Below are 7,272 nucleotides of genomic sequence, written 5' to 3'. Positions count from 1 at the left end.
TCTTTGTGGCTACAACTGCATATTGTGTCTGTAATGCACTAAATTTATGGAATTACATAAATATCAACACCCTTGTACAAGTTGCGTGTCTCAAGAATGTGTAAATAGGCTGAAGCAGTGATCGCAAACATATTTCCAGGGCAGATGATTCATTCTTCCCATGATGGTCCCACAAAGCCACCTCAATTGCACTGTCTTGGGTACGGCTCTCACATCTTTACTGCCATGGAAAAAGCAGCAGGGGACTCAGCCACAGAGATTTGGCACTCGGGCAGAACCTGATTTCGGAGGGGATTGGTACCAGCGCTGTCGAACACATGGGTAACAACTGCACACATGCAGGAAAAGGAAATGGAGGTGTTGGAATTGCCATGAAACTGCACTTTAATCAACCCTGAATGTGCTTCTATCCCTGTCGAGTTGATGGCGGAGCTTTCTCTGACTGTATGCTCTGCCCTGTGTAAAAAAAAAAAAAAAAAAAAAAAAAAAACTTTAATCTGAATTCTTTATACCATTGTCATAGACTTTAATATTAAACTTTCACATAAAAAAAAAAAACTTTGTCAAAAGAAAATCATTTTTATGGTCTCTTTTTCCTGAGTAGGTAAGAAGAGGTGGGCTTCTGGGGGTGGTCTGTACAAGGTTGCTGTGTATGCAACACAGATCTTAGGAAATAATTGTTGGTTTATGCAAAATTGCTCTTGTTTTGAGTGAACCTTTTCTGTCACTTCCTACAGCAGATGCATGGAGACATGTTGCAGGCCTGTTAAACCCTGGATTGCAGTCATGATCAACAAGTGGAAGTTCTCTCTTTCCCCACTTTTACTTTCCTCTTCTTCTAGGTCACGTTTGGACTGCATGTTGCCCTTCCTGATGTTCAACTTTGAATTCCTCCTTTGGTTAGGAGAGCTGCCATAATGCCCTTTTTGTTTTTAGGTACAGTTAAATACCTACAGGCTAATACCTACAGGCTTCTCCTGTCCCTGTGACTTGCCTGTTCTTTCCTGGATTGAAAGGGTTTTGTGTAATCCGTTACATTCAGATACCTCTCTCTGTGTAAAAAAAACTTGGTTTTGCATCATGTCAGAAGCAACAAGTGTCTTAAGCTCTCTGTAGCTTTTAGCTTTGTTTTCGTGTTGTGACTTTTTTATTTTCCCCCCAACAGCACTGCAAAAAGAAGTCCTCCTCAGGCTTTGTGACTCATTTCAGCTAAAAATATTCCAGTGACAACTTTCACGCTTCTGAGATTTTATTTTTACCTTTCTTCTTTTGTAACTTAGCCACTGAGAATGTAGCTGTGAGTGCCTAGTTTAAATTCGGTTCCCTTGGATTTGTTTTTTTTTTTTTTTTAAACCCATCTCATCAATTGAGAGAACAGTTGAGAGGGGTTGAAAAAATCAGGTTTTACAGCTCTTTACTCTGTTTTGGTGATGGTGCAACTTAGGCAATCCAGGCTTTACTGTGCAAAGTCATGCTAGGGTTTGGTGGCTCCTGTCTGAGAGGAGTAAGAGGAGCAAGTGGTGTGTTTTTGTGCTGTCCCAACCAGTATGGCTTGGTCAGGCCTGGTATTTGCACCTGATTTAGCATGTTGATGTTGCAATCCTTGCATCAGGAGCAGCTGGGATGGTTTGGGCCCTGTGCAGGAGGGAGGTGCTGTCCCTGCTGTCAGCACCCATCCCCTGTCAGCTCCTCACAGCTGGGTGCCTCTCTGCTTCCCCTCCTTTGTGTTAATGACTTCACGGCATGACTCGGTTTATTTAGGATTAAGTCATATGGTTTTAGCAGTTCTCGCGTGTTTTGAAGGTGTTGAGGAGCAAATATAAACTATTTGGGCAGGTCATTGTGTCAAAGGCAGAAATTTGGGCTGGAATATTGCAATCCCCAAGCTATCTGCCGTATCTGGCCTGCCATGGACCAGTGTCGGTGTGAGGCTGCTCTTGAATGCCTTTAACAGCACGTGGGAATTGGGTAAGTTCCTGAGGGCTGGAAGAAATGCAAATGTCACTTCTACCTTCAGGAAGGAGGAGCTGGAGATGGACACAGTTGTCAACCTCATCTTGATGCCAAGGTGGTGTGGCAGGTAAGTCTGGCAACTCCTTCCAGATCCCCAAAGGATGAGAAGGTGTTAGGAAGTAGTATGGGTTTATGGAGAAGTGCTTGATCTGCTGGATGGTCTCCTACGAGATGATTTGCTGAGTGGCTGAAAGAAGGGATGTGGATGTTGCCTGTTGTCTTTACAAAGCCTTCCTGTGAGCAGAGGCCGGGAGAGCTGGGACTGCTCAGCCTGGGGAAGAGGAGGCTCAGGGGGATCTCCCCCAGGGCTGGGAATCCCCGCAGGGAGGGGGCAAAGAGGCCGCAGCCAGGCTCTGTTCAGGGGTGCCCAGCGCCAGGCCAGGGGCAGTGGGTACTAAATGAAGCACAGGACGTTTCTCTTAAACATGAGAAGAAGCTTTAACTGTGAATTTGATGAATGGCACAGGCTGTCAAGAGTGGTGGTGGCATTGCTGTCCTCAGATCTTCAAAAGCCACCTGGACATGGCCTTGGGCAACCTGATGCAGCTGACCCAGCTCTGAGCAGGAGGCTGGATGGGATGATCCCCGGAGGTGCCCACCAGCCTCAATTCTCCGTGAGACCATGGGCTGAAGTGGCTGCATTGCTTGCAATTCCTCATTGCTTGCAGTTCCTTCTTGGTGTAGATAACAGTGTTGGAAGCTCTGCTCTGCAGGAACCCCCTTCTGCTGCCCACACAGGGTTGACAGACTGCTCACAGGCTTAAAGAGAAGGCACCAGGGTCCAAACTCAGCATCTGTGACAACAGACACGAGTCCATGTCCTACTTGGGTTTCTAGCACCTGAAAAATGACACATGTTTGGTATTGCTGTTACCTGGGGAGGTGAAAAAGAGTTGGGTCCATCTGGTTATTTATTGATGCAGTCTGGAAGTGCTCAATGCCCACAAGAAAACTCCCCTCTCCCTGCTTCTCCTTCCTCTTCTGGCTTGTGTTTGTGACTCTGTTCCTAAATTGCCCTCTGATTTCTAAATACACCCTTCAGGCAGCGGCTCCTGTCTGGTAAGACAGCTTTTTTTGGCATGGTCTAATTTTTTCCATCTTCCTTCAATGTATACATGAAGGAAGTTGTATAGACTATGTATGGGCAAGGGCTCTCATGTAAAATAAGTGCCAGATGAGTAACATAAATTTATGTTGGGGAGTGTATCAAGTGCTGAAACTCTTAAGTGGTCACAGTAGCAAGTTGTGAGAGGATTTAGCATGGTGTTTAAAAAAAAAAAAGCCTCCTCCACTTTGTAGTCCAAGACAATGCTTAGCTTTCTAAAGACTTGATCTGCCTGGATGGTGTAAATGCAGCCCTGGTTTGGGGGGAGATAAAGGAAAATCGCTGCTCTCAGTGTTTGTGCCGGTCCTGTGACTGGCTTGGGGCAGGGTGCCTTTTTAACTCTGCTTCTTCTGCAAGCACGTGGGGCCAAATCTCTGCCTTTCCCATGGGAATGGCTCGCGGATGGACTGGTGCAAGCAGGATTTCCGCAGTTCCAGCGAAGCCCTGAAGAAGCCTGAAGTAGTCCAATTCATGAGATGCTGTAAAGAAACCTCAGATTATTTTCAGAGCATAAATTTGTTTTGAAGGTTTGGCTTCAGATCACCAATATGATGTAGCATGAAGATGTTCAACCATTGTAAACAGAGGCCAAGAGAGATGGAGCAGGTTCTCCTTGGTGTGGGAGGAGATGACCCCCCTAAGTGTGCTGCTTGGAGTGCTCCTGGGAGGGAAGACCATGGTCTACATCCTTGGGATGCTCACCTTTGCCCAATTAGACTGCTAATTAAAGCTGTCTGCTGCCTGGGTTAGTGGATCTGGTCTGCACTCCCTTGTTCGAGGCAGCCTGAATTTGAAAATAGCCATGGGATTACTCAAACCACGCTTCTCAGCGAGCATGCTGCTGCTAAAACTCATCCTCATTAAATGCTCTTTAGTTCCTCTTTATTTCTGTTTGGTCTCTTAGCCAGGAGATTTTGATGGTCGAGGGCAAGATGTCAGTATTGCACCAGGCAATGTTGGAGTGAAGGTGATTGCATCAGACGGCCACAAAACATCATTGCGCTTCTTTAAAACTGGAGGCTGTTTCCCAACTTTCCTATAAGCTAATTCATCATAAAATTGGTGCCTGTCTTTTCTTTTGTATTAGATGATGCCATTACTACAGATTTTCTCCCAAAAGAGAATGAAATTCTCTTCTCCTCTCAACAAGGAGACAAAATGGCAATAGTGCAGGAAAAAGAATAATTTCTATTGCCCCTTGGTATCATGGCAAGAAGCATGTTTTCCATTTTCATCTTCAGATGGGTGTTTCTGAGAACCCAATGTTTGTTTGTGACCTTCAACCATGCACGAGAGCTCCAAAACCTTGTGATACCCTCCAAAAAAATCTGGTTGTCATCAGAGTCAGCATCTCTGGTGCTCTCTAAGGAGTGAAGAGAGCAGCACTTCACTTCATGCAGGTATTTTTAAATGCATTACATGCAAATGCATGTATTGGTAAAATAGTATAAAACTTCAATGCTGAAGAGGTTAATTAAAATAAAACCTCTTTTGGCATTACGAATTGGTATTTATCACCTCTTAGGTCAGGAGGCTTTGCTGTACATTTCCAGTTTCTGCAGTAGTGGTGAGGAAGGTGTGCCAAATCCACTGCCCCAAAGTGCATTTTTGACCCTGATGTTATTTATGATTCATGCTTGAAGCCCTGGTTAATCTTTCTTTGCCCTTAGTGGGGCCATCACCAGCTCTTACCTGGTGCCTGAGTCTCCAGGATGCACCTCAGCGATGCCCTCTCCTGGGATTTCAGACGGCTTCCAGATTCCCTGGCGGGGGAGATGAAGATGATGTCTTGGTAAATGGGTTGGCCACCAATGGCCCCCTCCCCAGGAGGGTGGCCAGGTAGTGGTGCATGCAGGAGGGCTCCTCGCTTCGTGGCATGGAAAAATAAACAGGGAGAGCCCCAGGTGTGAGCATTTTGTGTGGTGGTGCAGAAAAACCTGCATGTAAAAATCAACTCTCTTAATTTTTGAAACAATTGAACTGTTGTCATTTTCCAAGGTAGACGTGATGTGGAATCCAAGGTAGAGGTGGCGTGGAGCACTGGCTGTTCGTGGTGGAGGATTGCTAAACTCGGGATTTAGAGCTGGAAATGCTTTTAAAAACCCTGGGCTTAAGTCGCAGTTTTCCTTTTATGCTCAGAACTGAAGTCTCAGGCCATGGGGATGCTTCCTACACATCCAACCCAGCGCCGGGCATGGGCAGGAAGGGAACACTGGGGTGTGTGCAGCTGGGGGTGAGGATGGCTGTGCCCCATCCAGTGAAGCCAACAAAGCCCGGACTTCTGAAGCGCAAGGCTGAGAAGACAGCCCTGTGACCCAGTTTGGATTTACCACTGAATTCTTCGTCTTTTTCAGCGCTATAAATAATTCAGCCCAAAGCAGCGCGGTGGTGATAAATAGGACAATAAACTTGATGCTGCAGCAGAGGCTACAAAGAGCAGTGCCTTTTAATTGACTGCCGCGTGGTGACTGGGGAAAGCAGCGCAAATCCACTCAAAGCACACAAACATCAACAACCACCAGCTCTTTGATGGCTTTGAAGTTTCCCAGAGTAATTCAGCCCTTATCACGGGAAGGAGGTTCACACGGTGGAGGGGGGTTTGAAAGGGAGGATCATTTGTGACCACTGATATCTTTGTGCAAGCTAATTTAACCTCAGGGGACCACCGTGAGGGTCTTGTTTTATATCTGGTAGGTAAGGTCCCCAGCTGAAATGTCCTCCTGGCTAGTGAAGAGCCTTTGTTCCTCCCTGGAGAGAGCTGGTTAAAGCTCCCTGGTTCACAGTTGCATCATCTGAAGGACATCCCATGTGTTACGCCTCTGTACTCTCTCATGAATTAGGCTCAGAGCTTTAAATTACCATCCTTTCTTAATGTGTGGCTATATTTAGCTTAATTTCCCATGGTCTGCTGGGCTTCTCTGTAGTTTGCTGCTGTGATCTGGTTCAATGGGTTACTGTGCTACGCCTGTAGCCGGTGCAGCTCGTCTTGCAGCCAAGAGAAAAGTGGGACCGGGGCATCTCGGTGCTTGCATTCGTACAGGGATTGTGCTGAGCCTCTGGTTTTCACTGAGAAGATCCCAGTGTAGGGGCCAAAGGTGGCTGGGGGGAAAGGCTTACTTAATTTTATGGGCCTGGGTTGGGGTGGTGGGGATGGTGGAGAAGGAGACAGCTTGGTTGCTGTTGCCAGCCCAGCTCTGATATATGGGTTGGGGAGTGTGTTGCCCTATTAAGGGCAAGCAACTGAGCGGGTGCTGGCTTATAAATACCTGCTCTTTCTTGGGAGAAAGGACCCCAGAGGCAGATGGCAACCAGCCATCGGTTTCTGGTCTCAAAAAAAAAAAAATGAAAAAAAAAAAATGCTGTTTATACCAGCAGCCAGCAACTATATCTAAACATACGTCTAAATCCATAATTCCAGCTGCAAGCCTCAGAAGGGTTAACCATAATAAAAACCTATTTCAATATTGCTTTTTTTTTTTTTTTTTAAACCTACTGAGAATCACTGAAGTAGAGATTTTCATTGTGACTCAGGTAGCTGAGCTCCAGTCACTGGAAGGTCTCTTTAAATTCAGGCCGGCGTCCCCTGAGACAGCACTGGCTCTTCCTTATAGCCCTTTCAAATTTATATTAAAAATGCAACTCCTAAAGCCGCTTTGATCCACTGATGTATGATCTATTCCAAACCAGAGGGTCAGGTTGCATCCCACCTGTCCTTGGTCAAGTGAGACTTTTTTTTTTTAATGGTTTTAACTGCAATGACAGTTAAAAAAAAAAAAAAAAAAAAAAAAAAAAAAGAATTCAGTTTCATGTAGTGATACATCAGAGAAAGCACATAAATTCAGCAGGCTACCAGGGACAAAGGGTCATGGGAGCAGACCTTGGCAGATAAGCAGATAAGCTGATGCGTGGAGGCTGGTCAGTACCTGGCTGGGTAATAAATCCATCACGGCTGCTGCAGGGCCAGGGGCCGCCCTTTGGTGCAGCTGAAAAGGAAACCCCTGCAGGAAGGGGTTCTTGCTTTATGGATTCTCAGACACGAAGCTGATGGGTGCTGTCAGCACCACTGTAGGTAAAAATGTCCAGTGGGGCGGCGTTGATGTACTTTGTAATCGATCAAATCATTTCCATGGGGCTGCGTGGTGTTTTAGACAGGG

This window comes from Aythya fuligula, chromosome 1, assembly GCF_009819795.1.
Source record: "Aythya fuligula isolate bAytFul2 chromosome 1, bAytFul2.pri, whole genome shotgun sequence".
NCBI lineage: Eukaryota > Metazoa > Chordata > Aves > Anseriformes > Anatidae > Aythya > Aythya fuligula.
The sequence above is the reverse complement of the archived record's forward strand: the minus strand, read 5'-3'. Positions refer to the sequence as shown.